Source organism: Dasypus novemcinctus, chromosome 15 (assembly GCF_030445035.2).
Source record: "Dasypus novemcinctus isolate mDasNov1 chromosome 15, mDasNov1.1.hap2, whole genome shotgun sequence".
In the NCBI taxonomy this organism is placed as follows: Eukaryota; Metazoa; Chordata; class Mammalia; order Cingulata; family Dasypodidae; genus Dasypus; species Dasypus novemcinctus.
In genome coordinates, this window is record NC_080687.1 from 14,310,680 (window position 1) to 14,326,832 (window position 16,153).

The following is a 16,153-nucleotide window of genomic DNA, read 5'->3' on the forward strand; positions in this document are numbered from 1 at the left end:
TCCCCTGCCCCTGCCCCAGTTGTCTGCTGTCTGTGTCCATTTGCTGCATGTTCTTCTGTGTCCGCTTGTATTCTTGTCAGCGGCAGTGGGAATCTGAGTCTCTTTTTGTTGTGTCATCTTGCTACATCGGCTCTCCGTGTGTGCAGAGCCACTCCTGGGCAGGCTGCACTTTTTTCGCACGGGGCAACTCTCCTTACAGGGCACACTCCTTGCGTGTGGGGCTTCCCCACATGGGGGACACCCTTGCGTGGCACAGCACTCCTTGCACGCATCAGCACTGCGTGTGGGCCAGCTCACCACACGCGTCAGGAGGCCCTGGGTTTGAACCCTGGACCTCCCATGTGATAGGCCGATGCTCTATCCATTGAACCAAATCCGCTCCCCCTGATGTTCAATTAATTCAACTAATAGTTACTGATGTCCACCCCTACAAAGGCCAGGATGAGGGCACAGAGGGAATCAAGGATGTGTTGAGGGAGAAGCAAAGTTCAGTTTTCTGCCCTCGAGGAACTCGTCCTTGGAAAGGCCATGAGAGCAGTTCAGAAGCCACTGCAGCCAAGCAGGAGGTACCCGATAAAGAAGGCCCCGGAGCGATGCTTTCAGATGGGGACCTGCTTGGGGACTCCGCCCCAGGCCTCCTCGTGCCCCTGCGTGGCTGCCACCTAGCAGCTGTCCTGTCTCCCTGCTGGACTGTCAGCTCCAAGAGGGAGGGACATGTCTTTGTCATCTCTGCATCTCCCACAGTCTGTACAGGGCACATTCTGTAGCAGTCGTGGAACAAATTCACAAAAGCCCCGGGCCGCCCAGGCTCCAGTGCCACAGAGTCATCTAGATCCACAGCCTGGTTGGGGGGTGGGGGCCTCACTCACAGTGCACCTGCCCCCCAGGCCTGGGTCCCTCCCAGAGGTGTACCAGAAAGGGCACCCAGGGGTGCCATGGGAAACGTCCTCTTTCACGCTCCCTGTTACCCTTTCTTCAAACACTGCTTTTTGGTTTGCACACTTCTATCAGGTGGTTACACTGAGCAAGGTGCAGTGCTGTGCTTGGGCTGAAAACCGGAGTAATTCAAAATCCCTGCCATAATGTTTAAATGTCTTGAAATAGTCTTGTCTCTCACCCCTGCTGTTCAGGGGCTTCATGATGGTGATTTTTTTTCTTCTTTCTAACTTTATATTATTAAATGGAAACTGCTAGTTTCATCTCTGCCTAATCTTTCTTCTATATAGATAACCAATACATAATATACTTGAATACAATAAAGGCAAGTGTGTCAAATGAAAACAATTCTGATGTGTGTCCAAATTTAAAAATCTGCATTGCATCTAATTATGTGCTCTGAATCAGGTCTAGGGCATCCACTCTGGGCAGTGTCCTCAGCCTGATTTTATTTCATCTGGCCTCTTCTCCCCACAGACGTCATGTCAACATTGTAATGTGCCAGTGCATTACAAACCCTTTAGACTTTTGGCAAATGAGGCTTGATGTTTGACTGGCCAGTGCATCTTTGGAATTTCCCACTTGGCCCCGTGTGGTCCTGGGACCTCTTCTGTGTGGGTCGCACGGTCCATCCGTGTCTCTGTTTGGGCTGCATGGCCTCCCCAACCAGCCTTACTGCCACCAACTCACAGTCCTCATGGCCTATTTAATTGCCTTTCTCTCTGAATGGGAATTTCTTCTTCTCAGGCAGGTAAAGAATAAGTAACAGAGAAAGGCACGTGCTAACAAATGGCAGGAAAGGGAAGAAGGTGGCAAATAGACATTTAGGTGAAGAAATCAGCCAAGGCAGCCAAGGCCACCTTCAACAGAAGATCCTTGAAGAGGGAAAGAGCCAAAGGTAAATCTGGATGGCCAGTGTACATATTTTCCACCAAAAAAAAATCACTGGTACCCGCCCCCCACATCATGGCATTGCAGTTCTATCTCCATTTCAGTCATGTCGAAAAGCACATACTTTCTGGGAACCTATGCAAGAAAACAGAATCTAAAAATTTTTGGAATATTTGTGGAGCTAGATTGCCACTAAAAATGGCTGGGAAGTGGCCTAGAGTGGTATGCTGGGAAGCATACGGAATTTGGAATTAGATCCTTGGGGTTTGAATTCTAGCCCAGACACTTCTACTGTGTACTCTGCCAAGAAAAATGGAAAGAAATACTTAGCATTTATTAAACAAACATTATTTACAAGCACATTCATATATATTCCATTTAATGTTCATAATTCTAGGTGGCGGGTTCTATTATTATCCCTATTTTTCTGATGAGAAAACCAAGGATAAGACAATACCAAGAGTTAGTGTAAACACCTAGAACTCTCATATTGTTCGTGGGAATGCAGACTTATACAACCACTTTGCAAAAACGTTTGCCAATTGTGATTGTTTGAAGCTGTAGATACCCCAGAAAAGCATGTTCTTAACTTTAATCCATTCTTATGGGTGTAGCAGTACCTACTGAAAGTAAAGACACGCAAAATTCTAAGCCAGCAATACCACTTCTGGGTATATACCCAAAAGAAGTGAGTTTTTTCCCTACCAAAAAGCATGTTCAAGAATGTTCATGGCAACTTTATAATACCTGTCCTGCTCCAATAGAACCTAATTGTCCATTGATCAAAAAATGTGATATAGTATATTCAACAATGGAATATGACATGGCAATGAAAAAGAATGAACTAATCATACACAGAACAACTTGGCAGTCACAGAGACCTAATATTAAGTAGCAGAAGTCAGACACAAAAGACTTCATGTGGCCTGATTTTCTTATATGAAGTTTAAAAACCATCAGAATTAACCTATGGTGAGAGAGGCTGAAATAGTGTCTATTCTTGGGATGTTGGACATTACTGATTGGGGGGTACATAAGGGAGTCTTCTGAGGTGCCGGAAATAATCTATATTTTGATCTGCATGGTGCTTAATTGGTGTTGTATTAGTTTTCTATGCTGTGTAACAAATTACCACAAACTCAGCTGAAACAGAACACATTTATTTTCTGTTTCCATGGGTCAAGAGTCCAGAGTGGCTTAACTAGGACCTCTGATCAGGGTCTCACAAGGCTGCCATCAAGATTTTGGCTGGGCTGTTTTCTGTTCTGAAAGCTCAGCTGGGGAAGAATCAGCTTCCAAGCTCATTCACGGTGGCAGAATTCATTTCCCTGTGGCTATGTGCCTAAGGTCCCTGCTTTCTCCTGGCTGTTGGCTGGAGACAGGCTCCAGCTCCCAGACTGCCTGCAGACCATGTCACATGAGCTTTCCCAACATGGCCACTTGCATTATAAGCTGGCAAAGAGCATCTTTAGCTCCAGTCTGCTCAGGCGGAATCTTACTCCCTTTGCCACATTCCACTGGGTGGAAGCAGGACACAGTTTCCATTTCCCCCAGTGAGGGAATTACACAAAGATATGAACATCAGGAGGGAGGTAGGCATAACTAGGCATCCCCTTAGGGTCTATCCTCCACATACCCAAGCATTCATCCCGCCATACCTGTGAGATTTATGTACATCATAGGATGTAAGTTGTACCTCAATTTAAAAAGTAAATCTGAGGCTAACATAGATTAAGCAACTGGCTCTAAGTCACTCAGCTACCAAGTGGCAGAAGTGGGATTTGCATTGAGCTCTCTCTGACACCAAAATCTGCATTCTTATTCTGAAGATGAAGTGAAACGATGTAGGTAGGTGCTTTAGTTTGCCAAAGGGCTGTCAATGCAAAGTACCAGAAATGAGTTGGCTTTTATAAAGGGGATTTATTTGGGGGTAAAAGCTTTCAATTCCAAAGCTGTGAAAAGTCCAACTCAAGATACCATACGAGGTGCTTTCTCACCAGTCAGCTACTGTCGACTCTGTTGTCTGGGCACATGGCAAAACAAAACGGCCAATGCTCTCTGCCATGGTCAGCCTTCCCTTTCGGCTCACTGTCTCCTCTTGAGCTGCTCCACGGGCCCAGCTTCTTGGGGGGCTTCATTGGCAGGATAAAAAAAGGCAATTTCCTATGTCTGTCTGTCTTTCTCTCTCTCTGTCTCTGTTTTTATCAGACCCAGCAAGAAGGCAAAGACTCAAGCTGGGCTCACACTTCACTGAGGTAGCCCAGTCAAAAGTCCTAAAGCAGTCAAATCAAGTAATCTAATCAAAGGACCCTCAAATGAATTTAATGCACTCAAAGTGTATCACACCCACAGGAATAGATTAGTTTAAAAACATAATCTTTCTCTTTGGGGGATTAATAAAATACTTTCATACTGCCACAGTAGGCCCAAAGCATCCTGACTGGCTCAGAGAACAGCAGCTATCATCATGATGATGAACCATTTCGGTTTTGTTATTTATAAACATTTCCTGTTTCATTCTGAAACATGTTCAGGGAGCAGTTTGTGATCGCAAACAATGCAATAAGTCTGAGAAGGTGCCAGAAAGCTTGAGTCCCTGCCTCAGGACTACCCTAAATGACCTTGGTCATGCGTGTGCCTCTGCCACTGTTGCCTTAAACCCCAAAGAATGTCCCATTATTGTAGTTCATTTTCCTAGCACACCCATTCATTTACCCTCCCTCGCCATCCAGTTCTAGATGGATGTGAAAATTCCTTAGTTAATATTCTCATCTGTGAAGTCGCTCTGTTTAAAAACTTATTATAATTGTCTCCTTAACTTGTTCCTCATTATTTGAAGGCTACTTATAAGTAAACAATGAATCATCTTGTTCTGTCCCATCTGCTTTCTTGTGCTTTTGAAGTCAGTGAGGAAAAAAAAAAGAAAAAAAGAATTAACTTGGATTTCAAAATGGAAGTGTTTGTTCAGAGCTGAAATTCAAAACTGGACACACAATTTATCTCAAATTATAGTTATGAACTGTGGTGGTTATTAGGGGTTTATTTAGAGTTTTGAAGTTGAAAAGAATTCTTGTTTTAAAAGAAAACTTATAAAAACCAGTTTAAAGGAATTGGCAACCTGCCTAGATTGTAAGATCCCTATTTTAGGAAAATTTTAAAAATTCCTCTCTTCATGTTTTTAACATACTTTCAAGCACAGAACATTACCGGGAGTGTAGTAGTAGTATTTTACTGAGCACTGTTTTAGTTTGCCAAAGGGCTGCCAATGCAAAGTACCAGACATGAGTTGGCTTTTATAAAGGGGATTTATTTGGGGGTAAAAACTTACAATTCCAAGTCTCTGAAAAAGTCCAACTCAAGGTACCATAAGAAGCTCCTTCTCACCAGCGTCAGCTGATGTATATTGAAGCAAGATGGCGGGCACTCTCTGCTACTCTCTGCCTTCCCCTCAAGGCTGTACCATCTCCTGGAGCCAGCTGAGGGCAACCAGGCATAGGACTTGTCTCTTACCAGGCTCTTCTCTCAGATTTGGCTGTTACGCTTTCTTCCTTGAGTTCAGCTGCAAACTATCAGGCATATGGTTCATCTCCTCCTGGGACTCAGCTCTTTGGGCCTCTCCTTCCTATCACGTGGCAGAATCTAATATGGTGGAGCTCTCTCTTCCTCTGTGTCTCTGGTTACATAAGACCCTGCAAGAGGGCAGAGACCCAAGCTGGCTCAAGCTTCACTGATGTAGTCCAACCCAAATGCCCCACAGGAATGGATTACTTAAAAACATCATCTTTTTCTTCCTGAGATTCACAAAATAAGTTCAAATTGTCACAAGCATCTACTGTATATCTAGTATTGTGGGAGACCCCAAAGTAAATAAAATGTAATCACAGCCCTCAAGCAGCTTAGACCAGGGCTAAGACTGAATATCTGAAGTCTAATGAGGCTACAGAATATGAAGAAATTAATGCTTCTTAAGGAAGACGTGAGCTGCAGATGGATCTTGAAAAATGCCTTGGAGTTCACAAGGTGGACGTGGTTGTGTGTGTGTACCTGTTCTTAGCAGCCATTTTATTACATACTCTGCTGTTGGTCAGGCAGTTCTAAACTCTTTACAGCGATCATCACATTTAATCCCCACACAACTCAGGGCAGATATCATGATTCCAATCTTAAAGAAGAAGAAACTGAAATTCAGAGTAGCTTGTCCAAGGCCACCCGTGAGGGAAAGGGGAAAGGGGAATTCTATCCCAGATCTGTCTGACTCTAAATCCTGTGCTCCATCACCGTTGATGGAGATCATGCTCAGGGGGCAGATTAGGGGCATATTGTATGACAATGAAGGAGCCAGAGGGATAAAACAAAAATTGTTAGATGAGGGAATCAATCATGAAAATTTAATAAAGAAGACAGCATTGCGGGAGTTGCTTGATTAAAGGAAAAAGAAAGACTGCATTGTGAAGAATTGCTCTGGGAATCTCTGTCACTGCTGGTCAATGTACATACCCAGAATCCCAGATTCAGCTTCTCGAAGAGGGCCTGAGAGGTCTTGCAGAACTGGGAGAATCACTTTGGAACCAGTTGCAGGGAAAACTTTCTTTCGTATCCTCAAAGCCTTTGGCAAATTCTGGCTGGGGGCATTGTTTCTTTGCCCAGTCCTCTGTTCTGTCCTGTGGCTGCCTTGCTCATTCATATTTTCTCCAAATCCAGGTGTGGAGTCTCTCCACAAGTAGATGGTGAGGGGACTACATTCAGTGTATGCAAGCTGGTTCCGGGGCCTGCCCTCCCCACGCCCCGTTTCACCCCAACATCTGTCCAGCCATTGCCTCAATGCTCCACACCTGGGCAAGGAGCAAGGAAATGCTTTCCTCTTTTGCCCAAATTTATCGGACCTCTTTTCTCCCTGAATAGGTACTTATTTGCTCAAGATAACTTGGTAAATAGCAAACTTTATTCTTTCATACTAGGAAGCTTAAAATCAGAGCTGTCTGTTCTACAAACAGTAGAATAAAAGATGACAACTCATCTTATCCATTTGAACCAATCATGGCAATCACCATTTATTGAGGACTTTACCACATGCTGGGTAAGGAGCTAGGGCTTTATATATCTGATTATTCTTAATTTTCACCACAACTTCTCAAAGTTAGGAAAACCATCATAGTGAGGTGAAGAAATTTTCCTGAAACCACCAAATGAGTGAGCGGAAGAGGTTGATGCTCTCTGGGATATTATTTTCCACTTCAGAGGTCGTTGTGGTCAACTCACGCCCAAGTCTGTGTAACACCCCTTTCTCCCACACCCACCTTCACAAACACTTAAGAAACAAAAAACTGGAGATGGATAGGTGAAGATAAAAATGTCAGTTATATTTCTGATAATTGGAGAATGGGACTTGGGGATGGGTGACAAGTTCTTGCTAATAATCTCAGAACTTCTACCCACTCCTCAGCCAGGGAGGGGAGTTGAAGTCATCCCGCCCAGGTGAAAATCTTGCAGCATAGAGGCAAGAACCAGATTGCTCTCTGCAGTAGTCTGAGATGGTGAGAAAGTAAATTTTCTGTGCGTGTAATGATTTTTTACATTTTTTATTATAAACTTTATTTTTAGAGCAGTTTTAGGTTTATGGACTCTGAGCTCGGAATTCCCATATACACCCCTCTCCCATCCCCAGCGTCTCCTATTACTAACATCTTGCATTAGTGTGGTACATATGCTCCAAGTCGTAAACCAATATTGATACAGTGATATCAACTGAAGTTCATAGCTTACATTAGGGTTCATGCTTTGTGTTATACAGCTCTATGGGTTTTGAAAAATACATAATATTACACCTCCACTTTATAATATCATACATACATTTAATAAGTGAAAGTTTTAGTAAATAAGTCTCCCACCATTAGGGATCCTTGCTCATCCTCTCCCTTCTCCCCAACCACTCCTCCTGAGCAGGGGCTGGGGCCAGAGGCCAGGAATATTACTTTGTGGAAACTCCTCTCTCTATATTATATTAAAAAACAATCAAGCAAGCAGACAAAACCAAAACACTAAATTGAAAGAAAGGAATTTCCTCTCCTCTTTTCTTCCTTGCCTGCAACAGAAAGCCCTGTGGAACGGGGACTTTCAGCAAACGGTACATAACAATGCTTATGGATCTTGGAGGAACTTATAATGCTGCTTTTTTGTTTTGTTTTGTTTTCTCAGTATTTAAAAGTTAAAAGAACAGGAGTGTGAAATCAAGTCTCTGCATTTTCATTTTCTATCTGTGTCACCTTGGGCAATTTATTTATCCTCTCTGAGCTTCATTTTCCCTATCTATAAAATGGGTATAATAATAGTACCTCAAGGACTGTTTGAGGCACGAATATTATGAATATAAATGACATTTTTTTCATTCTAAAAATAATTTATTGAAGTATATCATTCACACATGAACAAACATAAACAATAAGTATATAGTAAAAATTGTGAATTTACAAAATAAACATGCATCACATTGTACAGGCTCCCATACATCACCCCATGACAAATACCTTGCATTGTTGTAAAACATTTGTAACAAATTATGAAACAGCATTGTGGAAGTATTACTATTGAATATATACTACTACTGAATATAGTCCATATCTTACATTTGGTGTATTTCTCTACCAACCCATCCTATTATTATTTTTGTTTATAAATTATATAATTTATCTAAAGTGTAAAATCAATGGCATATGGTGTAATTACTGAGTTGTACATTCATCACTTCAATCAATATTAGAGCCTTTTCATTACTCGAGAAAAAAAACAACCCGCTCGCTATCTTACCATGTGTTAGCGGTATTCACCATTTTTATTCATTTCCAAACATTAACAAACAACTTTTTACCAGTTCTGCATAGTTTAAACTGCAGCTTTCCATTCTCTAACCCTATTTTAGCTATTAACGTCATGAGTTTGTTCATGATATTAATACTTAATGCAGAATAGCAAAGTCATACAATATTTGTCCTTTTGTGCCTACTTGCTTCACTCAACGTAATGTCCTCCAGGTTCATCCACATTGTCGTAAGTTTCCTGACTTCCTTTTTTCTTACAGCTGGATAATCTATCGTGTGTATATACCACAGTTTGTTTATTGATTCATCAGTTGATGGACACCTGGGTTGTTTCCATCTTTTGACAGTTGTGAATAACGTTGCTATGAACACCAGTGTGCAGATGTCTTTTCAAGTCACTGCTCTCGGTTCTGCTGGGAATATATATACCTAGTAGTGGTATTGCTGGGCCACATAGTAGGTCTATATCTAACTTCCTTAGGAGCTGACCAACAGGCTTCCACAGTGGCTCTAACATTCTACATTCCCACCAACAGTGAATAAGTGTTCCTCTCACTCCACATCCTCTCCAAGACTTGTACTTTTCTGTTTGTTAATAGTGGACAATAGAGTAGGTGTGAAATAGTATCTCATTGTAACCTTGATTTGTATTTCCCTAATAGCCGGTGACATTGAACATTTTTTCATGTGTTTTTTCACCATTTGTATTTCTTCTTTAGAATGATGTCTATTCCAGTCCTTTGCCCATTTTAAAATTGGGTAGTTTTTTTATTGTTCAGTTATAGGATCTCTTTATATATCATGGATATTAGACCTTTTTCAGATGTATGATTTCCAAATATTTTCTCCCATTGAGTAGGCTTCCTTTTTACCCTCTTCACAAAGTCCTTTGAGGTGCAGAAGTGTTTTGAGGAGGTCCCATTTATCTACTTTTCTCTTTTGTTGCTTGTACTTTGGGTGTAAGGTGTAAGAGATACCCATACATGACAAGTTCCCTGTGGTATCTTCTAGGAGTTTTATGGTCCTGGCTTTTTTGTTTAGGTCTTTGATCCATTTTGAGTTGATTCTTTTACAGGGAGTGATTTAGGGGCCCTCTTTCATTCTTTTGGTTATGGATATCCAGTTCTTCCAGCACCATTTGTTGAAGAGAGTGCTCTGTCCCAGAAAAGTGGAGTTGGTAGGCTTATCAAAAATCAGTTGACCATAGAGGTGAGGGTGTACTTTTGAACTCTCAATTCAATTCCATTGGTCAGTGTGTCTATCTTTATGCCAATAAGTATAGCCTTTTTATGGTTAAAGAAAGGCTTTAAGTAATGATATTAAAACTCAGAACTCCAAAATGAAAAACTCCTGTGATTGCATGGATGGATACATACAGTCCTTCAGTTGTGTACAATCAATGGCATATGGTGTAATCACTGAGTTGTACATTCATCACTTCAATCTATATTAGAGCATTTTCATTACTCAAAACAAACCAACAACAACCCGCTATCATACCATATGTTAGCAGTATTCACCATTTCTATTCATTTCCAAATATTAACAAACAACTTTTTACTAGTTCTGCACAGGCTAAACTGCAGCTTTCCACTCTCTAACCACATTCTATCTCTGATAACTTATATTTTAGCTATTAACTTCATGAGTTTGTTCATTATATTAATACTTAACTATAACTCCTAAGGAAGTTAGAAGGTAAAGCTGGTTCTACAGAGAAAAGGCCATTCAGTTAACAAGAAGCTAGAAGGAAATTAAGTCCTCAGTGCCAGACCCTCACCTTCTCCCACGCCCTCCTCCACAGCACACACAATCCCTCTACACTTTCATCCTCCATACAGACCAGAAACAGGACCATTAAAGTATATATGAAATAGGGTCCTTTCCCGACAAAAACTTCTGTGTCTGTATTATTAATTCATGAATCTTTTATTAAGCTATGCATTCTGTACTTCCTTGATACCAGGACCCCTGCCTGAGATGGGAACAAAGTCCACTTGATTGTGCTGTATAATTCTTTAATATGCTGTTGAATTCAATTTGCAAATAACTTTGCTGAGAAATTTTCTATCTATATTTACTTGAGAGTTTGGTTTGTAATTTTCTTTTCTTGTAGTATCTTTATCTGGCTTTGTTAATAAGGTGATATTGGCTTCAAACAATGTGTTGGGTAATTTTCCCTCCTCTGCAATTTTTTGGAAGAGTTCAAACAGGATTTGTATTAGTTCTTAAAATGTTTGATAGAATTCACCTGTGAAGCCGTCTGGGTCCTGGCTTTTCTGTGTTGGAAGATTTTTGATGACTGATTCGATCTCTTTACTTGTGATTGGTTTGTTGAGTTCCTGTATTTCTTGTAGAGTCATTGTAGGTTGTTTGGGCATTTCTAAGAATTTTTCCATTTCATCTAGATTGTCTAATATGTTAGCATACAGTTTTGCATCATCCCTCTTATGATCCTTTTTATTTCTGTGGGGTCAGTTTTAATGCCCCCACTCCTTCATTCCTGATTTTATTTCCTTGTATCATCTTTTTCTCTCTCTTTTTTTTAATTCTTGCTAAGAGTTTGTTGATTTTATTCATCTTCTCAAAGAACCAGCTTTTGGCTTTGTTGAGTTTCTCTATTTTTTTTTTCTCAATTTCATTTATTTCTGCCCTAATCTTTGTTATTTCTTTCTTTCTCCTTGCATTGGGATTGGTTTGCTGTTCTTTTTCTAGTTTCTCCAGTTGTCCAGTTAGATTTTTTTATTTTAGCTCTTTCTTCTTTTTTATTATAGACATTCAGGGCTATAAATTTCCCTCTCAGTGATACCTTTGCATATATTTTGATAAGTTGTATTCTAGTTTTCAATTGTCTTGAGAGAAAGACTAATTTCTCTTGCAATTTCTTCTTTGACTCAGTGATTGTTTAGGACTGTGTTGCTTAGCCTCCATATATTTGCAATATTTCCCCTTTCTGGCCTATTATTGATTTCCAGCTTCATTCCAGTATGATCAGAGAAGTTCTTTGTATTATTTGTTTACTTATCTATTTATTTATTTAATTTTATTTTTTAAGTACCAGGGCCAGGGATTGAACCTAGGACCTTGTACGTGAGAAGCCGCATCAGCATTCCTGAGTTGGTTTTTTCATTTTTGCTTGTTTTTGTTTTTAGGAGGCACTGGAGACTGAAACTCGGGCTTCCCATTTAAGAAGTAGGTGCTCAATCACTTGAGTCACATCAGCTCCCTGTATAATTTCAGTCTTCTTAAATTTATTGAGAGTTGTGTTGTGGCCCAACATGTGGTCTATCCTGTAGAAAGATCCATGAGCACTTGAGAAGAATGTATAACCTGCAGATTTGGGGTACAATGTTTTGTATGTGTCTGTCAGGTTCAGCCTGTTTATCATATTATTCAAGTTCCCTGTTCCTTGTTGATCTTCTGTCTAGTCATTCTACCTATGGATGTGAATGACATGTTGAAGTCTTCAGCTATTATGGTAGAGACATCTATTTCTCCTTTCAATTTTGCCAGGGTTTGCCTCATATATTTTGGGGCACCCTGGTTAGGTGCATAGAGCCTTATGACTGTTACTCCTTTTATTAATTATTGTCCCTTTTATTAATATATAATGGCACTCTGCACTTCTTATCACTTTTGCATTTAATGTCTGCTTTGTCTAACTCCAGTAGAGTTACCCTTGCTCTTTTTTGGTTACCATTTGCATGAAATGTAATTTTCTAGTATTTCACTTTCAGTCTATTTGCATCCTTGGGTCTAAGGTGAGTCTCCTGCAGACAGCATATGTATAGCTCATGTTTTCTTATCCATTCTGTGAGCCTATGTCTTTTGACTAGGGAGTTTAATCCATTAACTTTCAAGGTTATAACTGAAGGCATTACTTACTTCAGACATTTTATGCTTTGGCTTTCATTTGTCATATCTTATTTTTGTCCATCTTTTTACCTTTTTGACTACCCTTTCTGATAGTATTCGCTTCTACATTCCCCTCCAAACCTCTCTCTCATCTTTTCTGGCTGCAGAACACCCTTTAGTGTTTCCTGCAGAGCTGGATTCTTATTACGAACTCTCTTTGTTTTTGTGAACATTTTAAACTCAGTGTCATATTTGAAGGACAGTTCTGCTGGATAAGGAATTCTTGGCTGGCAGTTTTTTGGTTTCAGTACCTTATTTATATCATACCACTTCTTTTTTAAAAGATTTATTTATTTTTATCATGCCTTCTTTTTTTAAAGATTTATTTATTTATTTACTTCTTCTGCCCCCACCCCTGTTGTCTGCTCTCTGTCCATTCACTGTGTGTTCTTCTGTGACGGCTTCTATCCTTATCAGCGGCACTGGGAATCTGTGTTTCTTTTTGTTGTGTCATCTTGTTGTGTCAGCTCTCTGTGTGTCTGGTGCCATTCTTGGGCAGGCTGCCTTTCTTTCGCACTGGGTGGTTCTCCTTATGGGGCGCACTCCTTGCGTGTGGGGCTCCCCTACGCAGGGGACACACCTGGATGGCAGGGCACTCCTTGTGCGCATCAGCACTGCACATGGGCCAGCTCCGCACGGGTCAAGGAGGCCTGGGGTTTGAATCTTGGATCTCCCATGTGGTAGGCGGATGCGCTATCCATTGGGCCAAGTCTGCTTCCCTGCACTAAGTTTTTTTGGATGCCCCTTGTATGTGATGTTTCACTTTTCCCTTGCTGCTTTCAGAATTTTCTCCTTATCTTTGGCATTTGGCATTCTGAATACGATGTGTCTTGGGGTAGGTATATTAGGATTTATTCTAATTGGAGTACCTTGTGTTTCCTGTACACATATGTTCATGTCTTTAATGAGAGTTGGAAAGTTTTTGGCCATTATTTTCTCAAATACTCTTTCTGCCCCTTTTTCATTCTCATTTCTTTCTGGAAATCCCATAATATGTATGTTGATGTGCTTCATGACATCATTCAACTCACTGAGCCCCTGCTCAATTTTTTAAATTCTTTTCTCTCTCTGTTCTTCTCTCTTTTCAATTTCAATTCTTTCCTCTACATTGCTGATTCTTTCTTCCAAGATTTTTTAAAAAATTATTTTAATACCAACTATTTTTTTTTAGGAAGCACTGGAGGTTGAACCTGGGGACCTCGTCCATGGGTAGCAGGCACTCAGCCACTTGAGCTACATTCATTTCCCCCTTCCATGATTTCAAATCTGTAGTTGTGTGCCTCTATTGTATTATTCATTTATTTATTTATTTCTCTCCCCTTCCTCCCTGCCCCTGTTGTCTGCTCTCTGTGTCCATTCACTGTGTGTTCTTCTGTGCCCGCTTGTGTTCTTGTCAGTGGCACTGGGAATCTGTGTCTCTTTTTGTTGTGTCATCTTGCTGCATCAGTTCTCCATGTGTGCAGAGCCACTCCTGGGCAGGCTGCACTTTTTTCGTGTGGGGCAGCTCTCTTTGAGGGGTGCACTCCTTGCATGTGGGGCTCCCCTATGCAGAGGACACCCCTGCATGGCACGGCACTCCTTGCACCCATCAGCACTGCACGTGGGCCAGCTCACCACACAGGTCAGGAGGCCCTGGGTTAGAACCCTGGACCTCCCATGTGGTAGGCAGATGCTCTATCAATTGAGCCAAATCCACGTCCTTCTATTGTATTTTTAATTTCACTTATTGTGTTTTTCATTCCCATAAGCTTTGTTATTTTTCTATCCAAGATTTCAAAGTTTTCTTTGTGTTTGCCTAGTGTCTTCTTAATGGCTTTTATTTCTTTAGCCATGTTAACTTTCAATTCCATGATTTGATTTTAGGAGATTTGTATGAAACTCATTGATTAACTGTTTCAAGTCCTGTGTCTCATCTGGAGCTTTGCTTTGTTTCTTCGCTTGAGTCATAGCTTCCTTTTTCTTACTATGGCTTGTAATTTTTTGCTGATGTCTAGGCATCTGATTCTGATGCTGAGGTTGCTCTGATGTTCAGTTTCTCTCTCTTGCCTAGGTATTTACTATTAAGTAGCCATGTGCTACCACTGTTTTTTGACTCTTGGTTCAAGTTGTTCTAGATAGTTAGGATTGCCCCTGTTTAACTGCTCAAACTAGGGCTAAGGACCCCGTAATGGAGTATAGGCCAGTTTCCAAGGTCTTGATTGCCTCTTTTATTTATTTATTATTATTTCCCCCCTTTTGTCTACTTTTTTGGCCTGCCAGCAGATGCTTCTTTGGCAGATCTCTCAGCTCAGACCCTAAGTGCTAGGGGGGAATGCATTCAGTGTAACTCTGAGTGTTGGGTCCTACAGAAGCATTGTCCTCAGGCCTGGCCAAGCCTCACAAACAAACTTTCTCAGAAGCTGTTCTCTCTTGGCCAAACACACCCTCCCTCCCTCTGCCTCCTCAGTAACCAGCCTGGGCAGAGGGAGATGTTTGAAAGGGCAAGTTTTCTTCAGCTCCCTGAGGGCTTTCAGTGCAAACAATATCATAGCTTTACCTGGCCTGGAAGTCTGAGATCCCTCCAATGCCAGTGACCAAATATACTCACAAAAATCTGAATTCACTATAGGCTGTGTCCCTCCTTTTCCCCTTTCTTGGGAAAGAGGGCTCCTGCAACCCCATTAATGTGTAGCCACTGCAGGCCACAGCTGCTGCAGCCCACAGACAGCTGTTTCCTCCAAGAGTGGGGGAATGGGTACCAGCTGCTGCTTCTGCAGTTTTACTCAGATTTCTCAGCCAGCAGAGACTCCTTTCCTTCACCCCTCTCTCTTCTGGGTGGTGTCTCACTTTCCCCTGGTTCCCTGAGCCTCAGAGTAGCCCTCTAGACTGTCTCCACTTATCCTCTAGCTATTTTTTCTGGGAGAGAAGTGATGCCTCTGCCTCTCGAATCCTCCGTCTTCTATATAGTGTATTTTGTCCTCAATAACTTTTAGCCAAAAGACACGTTCTAATTTCAGAGATGTTATAATGTGAACATAATGTATGTTAGAATTGATGAAAGATGATTGCTTCGATCCCTGGACAGTACCCTGCAGAAAGCTCCCAGGGTGCTATGATGATTCTTTGATAAAATTTTGGGGGTAGCTACTGTAGTAGGTCGAATAGTGCCTCCCCAATCTATGTCTACCTAGAACCTCAAATATGACCTTATTTGGATATAGGGCCTCTATGGATGTAATTAGTTAAGGATCTTGAGATGAGAGCATCCTTCATTTAGGGTAAGCCCTAAACCCAATGACCAGTGTCCTCATAAAAAGAGGAGAGAAACAGAGAGACATAAAAAAGTGACAGCCATGTGAAGACAGAGGCAAAAATTGGAGCAATGCAATGATGTCACAAACCAAGGACTGTGGGGGCCACCAGAAGTTGGGAGAAGCAAGGAAGTTACCTTCCTGAGAGTCTTAGAGGGAGCATGGCCCTGTGCACAACTTGATTTGAGACTTCTGTCCTCCAGAACTCTCAGGGAATAAATTTCTATTGTTTTAAGCATCCAGGTTTGTTATGGGAGCCCTAGGGAATGAAGACAGCTGCCATTAGTGTTTAAGCTGCCAATGAGA